At 38.1% G+C, this 14599-nt stretch overlaps 1 protein-coding gene across 1 annotated transcript in view; it reads left to right on the forward strand.

The window, feature by feature from the left end:
• Positions 1-14599, forward strand: part of DNAH11 (dynein axonemal heavy chain 11) — a 359440-nt gene that overhangs the window by 277215 nt on the left and 67626 nt on the right. The gene's annotated exons all lie outside the window — the stretch shown is intronic.

The following is a 14599-nucleotide window of genomic DNA, read 5'->3' on the forward strand; positions in this document are numbered from 1 at the left end:
GAAGCTACATTTCCTTAGGGGAAAGACAGACGTATAAGCAATAAAAGTAGTATTACAGTGCCTTTGGTGTGATGATAGAAGTTCACATGGCAGGGATTCATCATTTCCATAGTGGAGACTTGGAATGGCTTTGTCGAAAAAAGCACACTTGATCAGATGGACATTTAATAGTAGTGTTGAAAGATGAGTGGACATTTGTCAGGTAGACAAGTGGAGAAGAGAATTTTGGAATGAGGGAACTAATACCAAATAGCAAAACACACAGAAGAGCCCAACAGCTTTGGGAGGACTGCAAATAGGATCCGCATTGAGGGAGAGTCTTGTGCTGGAAGGGAGAAAGGGTAGTAAGGCCTGGGTGAGGTGAAAACAGAGACACTGGCAGGACCCCCCAGAGTGGGGATGTCTGGGCACCCACAGATGTCTTCTAAGTTGGCCTTTTTCTATAGGTTGGTAATTCTTTCTCTTTTCCCCAAACACAATAAACGGGCCCATTCCTATCAGTAACGCTAGTTGACAACAGCAGTGGTTCTTTTTTTTTTTAAGTTTATTTATTTATTTTGAGAGAGAGAGAGTGTGTGTGTGTGCACACAAGGGAGGGGCAAAAGGAGAGAGAGAGAGAGAGAATCCCAAGCAGGCTCGGCACTGACAGAACCCAGTGTGGGGCTCCATCCCATGAAACATGAGATCCTGACCTCAGCCAAAATCAAGAGTTGGACACTTAACTGACTGAGCCACCCAGGCACCCCAACAATAGCAGTGGTTCTTGACCAAAGGACCTTGTCCTCCTGGAATAAGAAATCTGTAGTCTCCTTATTTTCACTTGAGAATCATGAGCATAAGTCAGTGGGGAAACTAGTAAAGACTGGTGAGTATCCTAGGATAGTAACATAATCACATTTGTTTCTGAAAGGACCTGCTATTGGTGGTGTGAAGTATTGACTGAAGGAGCATGGATGACCTAGGGCCAGGATCTAATTAACAATTATAATCATCCAGTTGAGATATAATATGACCCTAAACTAAGGGATACGAGAGAGAGAGGGGAGAGGACAAATGAAAGGATTCTCAAGGAGTCAATTTCATCAGTTCATGGTCATTAATGGGATTTTGTTGGTAGGGAAAAAAAGGAAGGTTTAAGGGTAATTTCTAGTCTTCTGCCAAGCTAAATGATGTTGGGATTTATAGAGAAATGTGGTAGGGAAAGAGGTAATGATTTCACTTATTAGACACTCAGAGATTGAGGTGCTACTTTAAGATTCTCAAAAAAGGAAGTCTAGGAAGCCAATGGACATGTAAGTATGGAGCCTGATAAAGAGACCTTGTCTGACCACGTAGATTGGGAAATATCTACACGGAGAGGTAGTTAAACCAGCCTGGTAGATGTGATCATTTTGAAACATGTTGTACAGTCAGAAGATCAGAGATCTTCACAGATGACAAAAATGGGGACTAAAAGAATGACTAAATGTCCTCTCAGATGACCTAGTAATGTGGATTTGGAGTTATGGAGGGGATCTGGAGCCGAAAGCCAAGAAGGAATTCTTGAGACATTTTTGGTGCCAAAAGGTGGGGTTTTTTTAAGCACAGGGACAGGACCTGGGACAGAAAGACCTGCCCCGGGATTGTGAGGAGTGACTAACCACATACTTGGGAGTTGGGGGAGGTAAAGGCAAGGTAAGTTTCCAAAAGGACTTTCATCTGCCAAAGAAGATACTGAGATCCTAGGGGCCTAGCTATTGTCAAACTAAGGTGGTTTTTCCCTCTAGCAAAGCATTAACTTTAAGATAGTTCCTGGAGGAATGTATACTCTACCTATCTCTAGTATTTGTCAGTAGGCTGTAGGTTATAAGGAAATTTAATTTTATCTACCATTTCCTTCTGCCTTTGTTTCCCACATCAGTATGACTCTCTGACAGTTAATACACATGTTGTAAACATAATTTCTGAACTTTTTTTTCCAAATAAATAGTCACTACCACCTTTCAGTAGAATTCCTATGAATGCTGCTTGGCCATTGTTACTCTTCCTACTCTTTTTCCCCTAAACCTTGTTTATTTTCTCATCAATGTTTTGGAATCCATATATATATATATACATATGTGTATATATATATGTGTATATGTGTATATATATATACACATATGTATATATATATATATATAATTTTTTTTTTACCTACAACTTACAGTGTAATTCAGACCTTTCATTTCTTCATGCTGAATGAGGTAACGTCTTTACAGTCTCTCTCTGCTCACTACTCTCCAACCCAGAGAGTGATTACGATAATCTTTTCCTAACACCGCTTCTGTCACTCACCTGTCGAAGAACCCATTAAGAATTCTGTGTTGTTGGCGCACCTGGGTGGCTCAGTTGGTTAAGCCTCGGACTTCTACTCAGGTCATGATCTCGCGGTTTGTGACTTCGAGCCCCGTGTCGGGCTCTGTGCTGACAGCTCAGAGCCTGGAGCCTGCTTCGGATTCTGTGCCTCCCTCTCTCTCTGCCCCTCCCATGCTCATGCTCTGTCTCTCTCTGTCTCTTGGTAATAAGTAAACGTTTAAAAAAAATTTTTTTTAAAAAAAGAATTCTCTGTTGCCTGTTACATTGAATTGAAGCTCTTCTGTGAAGGCTAGGAAATGCCTTACCTATTTGATACTTCCATATTCCCTTCATTCACACAGATTAATAACCCCCTCCTATGATAGGCTGTTTTACTTACCTTTCTTCAAATCCCAAATTCACTTAATTCAGAATTCACCTGCTACTTAATTTATTAAATGAGAATTTTAAGTTTCCACTTTCAGGGCTTCCCATGCACAGTCCATTCTGTACTGGGCCACTGTGTCATTTTGCCTTTATCTGTCCGTCTTAGAATATGTTTAATTTTTTTTCACTCCTATCTGTATTAGACTACAAGTTCTCTATGGGTAAGAAATACATACTGTATGTCTTTAAAAAGATGAATAAACCAAAGTAAAAATAAAACAATAAAAACATAGACTTATATTTCGGGTATTATGGCAGAGTAGATGTGTGAATGCTGAAAAGCAACTAAATATGTTAACATATTCACATCTTTTGGCACTTGGTTGACCAAAAAAAATAGGACTATAGGAATCAAATAGGCAAGGAACACCGAAGCTGGTTTTCTTCCTGAGGGCACCTGCTAAAACATAATGACCTGGGTCTCTGTTTTGGTGGATACCTAGAACTTGGACCAAGCCATTTGAGGGTGTGAAGTCAGCTAAGAGACTCCTGTATAATGCTAGAAACTGTAGGGGCCCTACCTTCTGCTTAAGGGTAAAATTGTTGAAAACTAAACAAAACCCAGCCCTGCAGAAAGGAATGCTTTCCTTCTTGTACTTTGGCCCTGAAAAGAGGTGGAAAAACATCCTGTGAGAGTTCCTAATCAGAAACCATCCCTCTCGTAAATGTTCAAGACAAATTTTTACTTAGATGCCCTAAAAACCTCAAACCAATAACTTATTTTTCAGTGGCATTGGATAGGTCATACTCCAATGTATTTGGCAGAAGCAAACAAAAATGCTGTCAGGAATTATGTACGTAACCCTAGGCTTTAGATGATTGTACGAGATACCATTTCAAAGTATCTGTGAGTTCACAGGCAGAGATCACAGAACACAAGGAGATATGGCATCATGAGCAAGAGCCAGTGGAAGCATCAGTAACAGAATCCTTCTCCTTTCTGCTTTATTTTGATTTTCCTTGAATGCCAATAAGGATATGTTTATTGCCTTCCATGGACTGTGTATTGTTAACTTTTGCTAATGTTTTCCATTAGATTTTTCATGAATTTCTTTCATTCCTCATTTTTTTTTTTTTTGGCTTCCACTCGTTGTACTCTTTCCAACATGATTTTGAATTTATTGTTTCTTTGAATATACATTTTTCCATCTTTTCCCTAGGACTCGCTATGGGAGGAAAAGTTAATGCAGTGATTAATCCACAGTCTTGAACTAGCTATGTAAATATTTTCAAGAGAGGGGTGCCTGGGTGGCTCAGTCGGTTGAGCATCCAACTTCAGCTCAGGTCGTGATCTCACCGTTCGTGAGTTTGAGCCCCGTGTCGGGCTCTGTGCTGACAGCTCAGAGCCTGGAGCCTGCTTTCGATTCTGTGTCTCCCTCTCTCTCTGCTCCTTCCCTGCTCATGCTCTGTCTCTCTCTCCGTCTCAAAAATAAATAAAACATTAAAAAAAACTTTAAAAAAAAATTTTCAAGAGAGACTTTAAGGTTGTGAGGTGGGGCTTATGTACTAGCATGTAGTTGTCAGAAATTGGCCCTTGGAGGGGACCCTGGGGGCTCAGTCAGTTGAGCATCCAATTCTTGATTTCAGCTCAGGTCATGATCCCAGCGTTGTGAAATTTAGCCCCACATCAGGGTGCATGCATGGAGCCTGCTTAGGATTTTCTCTCTCCCCACCTTCCTCTGCCCCTCTCCCCCATTCTCTCTCTTTCTCTCTCAAATAAATAAGTAAATAAATAAATAATTGAAAAAATAGCACCAGGGTAGAAGAAGTAGCATAAAATTTGGTTCAAATCTTGGCCCGATACCCTCCAGTTTGGTGATGTGGAATAAGTTGTTTAGGCCATTTTTCTGTGTTTACATTTTCTTACCTGGTGAGGAAAAAAATACAAACTAAGCATAGCACACATAGGTAGTCAGAATAGATTATGTCTCTTGAATCTTGAACCACTGATAAGTACAGTGAGAGTATGAATCAGAGACTAAGCCAGAGATCCAGAAGTGTAAGTCGTTGTTTTTTGGACGTGGGATGTGTGAAAAAGGAATCAGTCATATCTTTTGATGTTTTAAGGTTCCTCCTAAGAACAATAGAGAGTTTTGGTCATTTAAGTTGTATTATTTAATGCTGATACATATAAAATATGTAACATATAAAATTATATAAAGCATAATGATAAATTAGATAAGTATCTTCCATTCAAATTATGAACTAAATTCTCTAAGCTGCCTCTGTGCTCCTCTCATTTCCCATTGGGCCTCCTCTCCCAAAGGTAGTATTCTAAATTTTGTTATCATTTCAAAGCTTTATTTAAAATAGTTTCATTTATTTTTGTTTGAGTTGGGACTTTACAAAAATGTCACATAGTGTGTGTGTGTGTGTGTGTGTGTGTGTGTGTGTGTGTGTGTGTGTGTGTGTATAAAGGGATTTGAAGTTTCTACTATTAGGTGCCTAAGACTTACCCATATTCTTCTAGCTCTAATTGTTTCATTTTCATCATTGAAATACTAGTGTCACTTTACCACAATTTATTAAATGTTCTTATTGAAGGGCATTGAGGTTATGTTTATGTTTTCTATTCTAAGAAGCCAGGCTGCTATGAATGGTAACATACTGATGGTTCGTTTATACATCTACAGGTGCACACAGCAAGAGATTCTTCATAGTTCATATTCTGGAGCAGAAGAGTTAAGGTGTAGAGTGTGTGCACAATAAGCTTTAAAACACAACACCAAATTGTTTTCCATAGTGGTCATAGAAATTCAAATGCTCCCCACCAGTGTGTAAGAAATGTGGTGTCTTTGAGAGAACAGAGGTAGGAACTTTGACTCATCTGCTGTTTTGTGTAATACAGTCGAGTTCTGTATTGACTACTATTAGCCACCTCTGCTGAGGAGGAACTATTTTACTTCCTTTTTTTTTTCACACCTCTTAGTTTTGAATGGAAAAAATTGAGAATACTCCACATTTTGTTACCAGTTTATAAAAACTTTAAAAGTACGTTGGAATAATGTTTGATATTTTCGTGATAGTATTATTTTCATCTGACAAAATGTTTAAACAGGGCAAATGCTTTCTTGTTACTTCATGTAACACTAAGAAAAAAAGAAAAATTTTAAAAATTCATACATGTGCAAACTAGAAGGTGATATGCAAAATTAAAATACATTGGTTGAAGTAAGAATTATTTTTCTTCTAATGCTGTAAATGAAAAGGAGAAAACAACGGAAAAGAAAACTAATGAGAAAAGGTCCATAGGGCTTTTAATAGAAATACCCATTTGTAATATTATAACAGGAACAGAAAAATTGTGAGTTTACCTTGATCACATCCCAGACTAACCTACATGATTATAAATTGTCTGATGGGCCTCCTGTTCTGATGTTCAACAATGAACATTTTGCTTAACTTTTTTCTAGGCCCTTCTATCATTACATTTCTTTGCTGTCCTGTCTGTGCAATTACCTCTGTGATTATAGACGTTTCCCTTGTATTGTAAAGACAAGATAGCTTGGAAAACAAGGAAAAGAGGATTGCAAAGCGGGTGCATGTCTTCATTGTATCCTATTCCTCCCATGCAGGTGGGATAATCTTTGCATTGCACACTCTTGAAAGTCACATCCCTCACAAAGTTTTCCGCTATTAATAGTGTTTTTGTTTTTTTCAGTTCTGTTTGTTTTAGGGGCCTTTTTTTAACCAATATTAGTTTATTCTTCCTAATAATGAATGTCTGAGAAGATGCTTGTGATAGATATAGCATAGTCCAAAAGTTGAAGTTCATTAATAATTGGAATGTTGTGGAGTATGAAGTAATGAATACTAATTACTCCTTTCATGTCTGACAGCTCCCTGTGGACCAATACATCAGCCCAGACTTTAATTTGGTTCTAGTAATGGTTTCATCAATAGCACATTAAATCTGTGTTTGAGAAGATATACAGTTGAACCTGACCCACATAGTAGATACCACTGTCATAAAATGGCCACAGGCTGACAACAGCTGGGTAATTACAAATAATTAAATCCACCAAACTCCAGACAATCCTAATTTTAAGTAAAATACATCTTATCATATCAATCGACAGAAAACATATCTGGGGAGATTTATCAACATGTACCTTTTCCAAAGCATATTTACTGGCTTACATATTAGAGAAGCTGCTGATCTGTGAAACATCTTCGTAAAATTATATCTCTTTAATCTTTCAAATCCCCCCCCCACAAATATTATTGAAGTAGTTTTTGGACTTTAATCTTAGCTGGAGTAACTTTATTGTAAGATACAATTTCAGATTGTTTCTGAACTTATAAATATTTTTTAAAAGACATTTTGTACTTTTCCTCTATTCTTCATGTACTTATCCTTTTAATAATAATCTTCAAGTAGCATGCCCTATATAGAAACTTAAAACTAACAGTGAGGTGCCTGCGTGGCTCAGTCACTTAAGTGTCTGACTCTTGATTTTAGCGCAGTTCTGGATCTCTGAGTTGTGAGTTCAAGTTCCACATGGAGTTCGTGCTGGGTATGAAGCCTACTTTAAAAAGATCAAAAAAACTAACAGAAATATTAGCTATATAATATAAATTTATTTCACAGAAATAATAAGGTAAAAGCTGTTTTACAGATATTTATCATGATTGTGTTTCCTAAAAGTGGTACTAAGATTAATAGGGGGAATTGTTTTCAGTTAGCACATTTTCAGTTTGTTCAACATTATTATGTTCCTTGGGTTTGATGCTACATGATTATATTACAGTTGATTATAGATATTTTTAAATGGGTTCTTGGGTGGGACTTTAGAACAATGTTAAATTAAGTCCCACACTGTGATAAAATGTGCTCTCTTGAGCTGGAAGCTTCTAGTTTTTAAATAAACTCAGGAGGTATGTAGTTCTCTCATTATATCCCTTGTGGGTAGGAATCACTTTTTTTTCAATTCATGCCCTCCTACAATATAACTCAGCATTCTAGTCTCTCCTAATTTCTAAATTCAAAATAAAGTTGAATTACAGAAAAGACCTTTCTGTTCCTAAATTCAATCCAGATTTTTTTTTTTTTTTGGACACATAGTCGTCTGTGTAGTAGTTGTTTGACTTTATGTGAAGGTAAATTCCAAACAGACCACAGACAAAGAACTTGACCTTATTTTCTTTAAAAAAGCAGTTTTCCTTAAAAAAAAAAAATGCAAATGGAACTAGAATTTTTTCATGCTGCCTTATAATACTTCAGTATGGATATATTGAAATATGGTACATATCAAAATATGTGTCATAATATTTAACATATAATGCATACTATATATATTCTATATCTCAAAGGAAATAATCTATGATTTTCTTGTTTAGCTTCCATTTTTCTTTCTAAGCAATGGTACCTGGAGTCCTGCACCATGAGTCTTTTTTTTTCTTTTTCTTTTTTTTTTTTTTTTATAATTCTAATTGAAGTTTGCTTTTATCTGAGAAGGACGTGTTGGTTATATTAACTATATGAAGCAGCAAAACAACTCATTTCTATTCAGGACTTTCTTCCTTTTCCTGCGCCGCCTGGCCAGCTGCGCGGCTTTCAGCTGAAACCTTTCTTGAGGGGCGGGGTTTGACCAACTCTGCGGCCCCTCCTGCTGGGGTTGCTAAGTAACGCGGCCCGCTGCCGCGCGTCCCCGGGTGCTGCAGCCGCGCTCCCGGCCAAGCTGTCCCGGCCAAGCTGTCGCAGCTCCCAAGGCCAGTGGAGAAGCGGCTAATTTTAAACAGCGGGACGTGCAGTGAGGTTTTAGATGTCTATAGAAAAGTGTTTTTTTTTCTTTCTTTCTTTCATTTCTTGAGTGTGTTTTTACCCCAACCAGCGCGACTGTCTTATTCACTTATCTCAAAACCCACCTGCAATCTCTTTACCTTGACAAACAGGCTCTGATTCCTCCTATTCAGGGAACTTGTGTGAATTGTCCTTCTCAAAGTGAGAACCTTCATTACACTAATACAGTATCTTAGGGAATTTCTGTCTAAACAGCACTGTGAGAAAGACTTTGCAACCTTTTTAACAAAAGAGTTGTCGTCGTCGTCATCATCATCATCAAAATAAAGTCTCCTGCAGCCATTCCTAGTCAAGACCCCAGTCTGCCACAGAAGCAGGTCCTTGTCCTAAACTGAGTATGTTGCTTTTCCAAATTTTGTTTTAGATGGCAATAAAAAAAAAAATAATGATGTTGTTTGTTCATGTGCTCAGAATATCTCATCACTAGGGAAAAGTCATTCAGCAGCAACACTAAATCTTGGGAACAGTTTCACCAACAGTAAAAGCTACTTCCTTACCTTCCAGATACATACCTTAGATATAAAACGTCCAGGTTATAATATCCAACTTGAAATTCTCATCTTGATTATGTTGAGATCATGCTGCCTCAACTCACAGAGATTCTGGTTTTCGGGTAAATTTGATGATAGGGAGAAATGTTTCCCCATGTCTGTCACAGAAATGCTGTGAACTTTGGTTAAGCCATCATTTCATGTGTGTGTGTGTGTGTTTGTTTTTGTTCTTTTTTTCTTTTAATTTTAGTTAAATCCAAAGTAGTTGACATATAGTGTAATAATGGTTTCAGGAATAGAATTTAGTGATTCATCACTTACATCTAACACCCGCTGCTCATCCCAACAAGTGTCCTCCGTAATGCCCATCACCCATGTAGTGGTTTTGATGTCGTTTGTTTACCAGTCCTTCACAATAGTGATGACCTTCTGTGACTTGAAGAAATTAGAAACCTTTTCATTCCAAAACACCTTTCAGCTGAATTTTGAATAAACTTTGAAAGAATTTTGAAATTTGAAATGTATCTGGTTTTTATTTAAACCTGACCTATGGAAAACCAAATTAATAGTTAATTGTAGATGGTGGTCTTTTATACAATAATTTATTCCACTAACTAGTGAGCATTTTGGTGTTTTTAAAAGACTCTTTTTTTTTCCTGAGAGCCAAAAGACAAAATTTTTCTCTACTTTGATTTATTTTAAAGATTTTATAAATTAATTCATTTTATAAAAATATCTACCAGAAATTACAAGTCTTTGGTTAGACCTGGGCACCTCAATAATTAGTACTATTCTCCTTCATAAACAAGGACAGAATTTCTAAGCAAAGATCAGCAGGGCACGTTCTCTGAGCTGTGTCTTTATATTTTTTCTTCTAGTGGCTATAGATGGTTACTGAGTCCATCATATTTTCTCAGTACTCTTTTGTGATCGACGGTCAGACAGGTCAGTGGAGGGCTGGGGTCACAAGCTGTCAGTATCAAACAGCAAATTAACCTACAGTGTGCTGTAGTGAAATGAACTTTATACTAGGAGTCTAGAGACCCAGGTTCTAGTCCCAGCTCTGCCACTAAGCTATGTGACCTTGGACAAGTCATAAACTATTTGGGTCCATAAAAAGGAATCAGTTGAATGATCTCTAGGGGCCCTTCTTGCTCTAAAACTACAAGTCTGCTAGGTGAAATAATGTTTTTGATTCACCCTATGTCCTATCCAGTAAAACTGTAGTGTTTGTATTATGGAAAATAATTTTATTTCTGATCTGAAGTCATATAATCAGTCACCTGCACACCAGGCAGTGAGAAAAGGGGGCAGGAGAAGGTCACTGTCTTGAAAGGGTGAATAAAAACTCTCTAGGAGCAACCCTACCCAAAGCTTCAGAGATTGCTGCCCCACGTGATTCTCATGGTGGTGTAATGTCAGGGGCAAGTCCTGTTTGTGGGGGACATGGGGCCAGAAAATGGGTTAAGAACTACTCTTTTAAGATAATAGCCACAGTTCCAAGTTTTATGTTGTTCTTCACACCTGCTCTTGCTTCTCATTGGAGTTTAGGTTCAAGAGCTCATAGCTACCCACTATATTCCAGAAGTCATAACCTCTGGACTCCTGTCTTTCACAGAAACAGCGAAGTGATTGTTTGCTTTTCCCACCCCTCTGGTTAACTCCGTTGTTTTTTTGGATCCTTCAAATCATGAGAGAGCACTAGCAGTCTGTTTAATTTTCCCAGATAGGAGATTAACCAAAAATTAACCTAGCAGCAATGATAAAACCCACTGAGTCATTATGCAGTTTTTGCCTTTCATAGATCATAAACACCCCAATTGAGGATAATTTACTATCCCTGGGAAATCTGAACTTATCAAATAATGTTTCCAAGCAAAATGTAAAACCCAATTTTGTAGGCAGACATCCTTCTCTTTTCCTCTGATTAACTGTCTCCTCACTGATACAATCAGACCTGTCCCTCAAGCAGGTAGGTTTCTCATTCTCAAACCGGGGTATGTGAGTGCCTCATGGTATACGTTGGTGTACAAGGGAAGTGTGCAAGATAAATTTTGAGCCACAGAATTGTCTCTGAGCTATTTTATGGAGCATTGCTTTATCTCAGATATTTGGTTAAGTATTTAACCTGTTTAAAGCTTTTGTCACCTACACCCAAAAGTAAAATTGTTCAAACCACATGCTTCATGTTGGCCAGTCTCACACTTTTTTTCATGAAAGCCTATGGAGGGGAGCAATGTTATGTGTAGTAGCTGATGGGAAAAATCGTAGTGTGGTGTTACTGGGAAGTCGAGTGGGATTAGCTGCCGTTTCCCTGGAGGAGATTACATTCATAGCCCTAACCGCGTGATCTTCGAGAGTGGCGAGAGGGTGAACAACCTGTCCTGATGCAACCCATGAGATAAGAATGGTTTTTAAAGGGTTGTCAACAAAGATGAGTATTTAAGAAAGATGTATATGGCCCACAAAACCTGAAGTATTTGCTCTCTGGCCCTTGATAGAAACAGTTCTCCAGTCCCTGCTCTAGAGAGCTTTCTCCCTGAGGCCTGACCACCTAGAACTTCCAAAAGTAAGTTAGACGTCTTGTGGAGGCTTGTTTTGATTTTCACATGTGGACAATATACACACCCTCACATATAGACCTCGAAATTAAACTGACTTGTCACCTCAGTTCCTCAGCCTGTGACACCGAGATAAGTAGACAACAATGAGGGAAATGGTGGAGTTGGTTTGTTCAGTGTTCTTCATTTAAATGCAATTTTTAATTTTCCTTTTATTTTTAAATTTTTTCGGTGTTTATGTTTGAGAGAGAGAAAGACTGCGTGCAAATGGGGGAGGGACAGAGAGAGAGGGAGACACAGAATCCAAAGAAGGCTGTGAGGTGTCAGCACAGAGCCTGAGGTGGGGCTTGAACTCATGAACCGTGAGATCATGACCTGAACCAAAGTCGGATGCTTAACCGACTGAGCCACCCAGGCTCCCCTAAATACAATTTTGTAAATTATAAAAAAGTTTACATTCTCTTTTTATCTGGGGCTAAAGGTTAGTGGTTAAAACCAGAAGTTTATGAAGTATGAACTCAAATCCAGTAAAAATTCATAAGCAAATTAGGGAAAATTGAATCTAAAATCAAGGAAGGTTGTGACAGACCTGGCATTTCTGAAATACTGCTCTGAGAAGGAATGAATTCAAACCAAGATGGAGCCGTAATCAGAAAATCCCCAGAAGCACCAGAGGTTTATTCAAGTATGGGTTTTATTACTGTGATGATACAAATGAGTATCAGTTTGAATCCTGCTTACATATGAGAACCGAGGCATAGTAATTACATGAAACCTTTATTCTTGAAAGTTCCTTTAAAAGCCAGTCCTGTAAATCCTGAAGCTTAGGGTAATGGTAATGCAGTGAATAGTGCTATTGAAGAAAGAAGTTCTCAAAGCTACTTTTGAGATCAGTTTTGGGAACCCTTGGAAAGAGAAATTCAAGCAATGGGAAAAATTTTGTTCTGAACAAAGATGTGGTTGAATATGTCTTCAGTCAACAAGAAGTGGGTTAACTAAGAAAGATAGCCTTGTCATAGAAGACCATCCTGTGACATGCCTCACTGTGCTCAAAAGCATGAGCGTCTGAGAAACCAGTTATCAGCACAGTTCCTTACCTTACGGGTTGCTAAAAGCCCATATGGTACGAACTGACCTTTTGATAGCTTTTTGTTGTTTTTGTCTTTCTTGGTAGCACTGTTATTATTCACATACTGTGCAATTTCATCATATAAAGTGCACAAGTAAGTGGGTTTCCATATATGCACGCACTGGGCAGCCATTACTACGGTTTTAGGCTGAGACTCTTGGGCACCCACTCGTGTCCTTTCTGTCTCTACAGATGTGCCCATTCTGGACGTTTCCTGTAAGTTGAATCATAAAATATGTGGTCCTGTGTGGCTACCTGCTTTTACTTGGCACAGTCTTTTCAAAGTTCATCCACGTTAGGCATTATCAGTACTTCTTTCCTTTTTGTTGCCGAGTAACATTCCTTTGTTTGGACGCTCTATAGTTGGTTTATTCTTGAGTTTACAGGCATTTGGATTTTTCCCCCCATTTGGCTATTAGGAATAACACTGCTATGAACCTTTGTGTATAGATCTTAAGTGGACCTGTGTTTTCATTCTTTGGGATCTTGGAGCAGAATAGCTTGGTTAAATGGTAGCTGTGTGTTTAAGATTGTGAGAAACTGTAAGTAATTTATTAAAGTAATCCCCCCCCAACAGGGGACTCAAACTCACGACCCCAAGATCAAGAGTAGCATGCTTTTTCGGCTAAGCCAGCCAGGTGCCCTGTGTTTTTGTTGTTGTTGTGTATTATAGCCTTGCAGTGGATGTGAAGTGGCACCTCACTGGGGCTTTGGTTTGCATTTCCCTGATGACTAATGGTGTTGAACATCTTTTCAGATGCTTACTGGCCATTTGTGTATCATCGTTAGAGGAATGTCTATTCGCATTCTTTCCCTGTGTTTTAATTGGGCAGATTTTTGATCTTGATATGGCCATCACATTGTAGGCACCTAATGTGTATTCATTTATTGAACAGACTAAGTAGATGAGTGGCTGCATTGGTATGTAATATTTTATACTCATAATGCCTAATATGAGAGAGTGAAGTAATGATGTTTGTGAGAACAGAGACCCTGCCTGTTTCTCTTTTATACCCACTGCCTTTGACACTCTCCGAGAGCTTGGCATGGTGTAGATGTTCAATAACTGTTTGTTGAGTGACTGAATGGTTGTAACATTTTTTACTACAAATACAAATAACAGAAGAAATTATCAATAAGGTACATGATTACTTTAATGAGCATGATATCAACTGGAAAATACTTGCAAACATGTGAACAGATGGTGTCATTGCCATGACCTGTGGAACAAGGGCATGGGGCCACTGTGCTCACTGGATACACCAACAGCTGCTGTCTGGTTCATTTATAAAACATTTGGCCTATGGCTCATTCATCTTTTTTCTGTCTCAGTGTTTCTCTTTAATGGTGATGTGAATACTCTTTTTATTTATGTATTTTTTTAAAGGGAGCTATATTATACAGTTATCTACTGTTTCAGAAGACATGTGCTACCTAAATTGCTCTTCATCCTTCTAGAAAAAAATATTAAAGAGTAGGAAGTCTTGACACAGTAAAAACAACCCAAGACTAGGTGACATGAATGAATTCACCATTTAACTTAATAAAGAATGTCTCCAAAGGTGACTTCTTGGGCAGATCGTTTTCAAACTTAGACACTTCATCAGAAACTGAAAGTCTTTGTTGCAAATATAAGACTTATGCAATGCAAACAAAACTTGAGAGTTCGATGAAGATGAGAAGTAATGAATCTTCTCAATATTTTAAGGTTCTGAGCTGTAGTGACTAAAGCTTTAGTGATTAAGAGTGATTTTGTGATTAAAGCTTTAGCAATTTAAGAATACTATGACTTTTTAAATAATCTTTACCCACGAAAATTGTTTCATAACAATGTTCCTACTCAGATTAAATG

Source organism: Panthera onca, chromosome A2, assembly GCF_046562875.1.
Source record: "Panthera onca isolate mPanOnc1 chromosome A2, mPanOnc1 haplotype 2, whole genome shotgun sequence".
NCBI classification, from domain to species: domain Eukaryota; kingdom Metazoa; phylum Chordata; class Mammalia; order Carnivora; family Felidae; genus Panthera; species Panthera onca.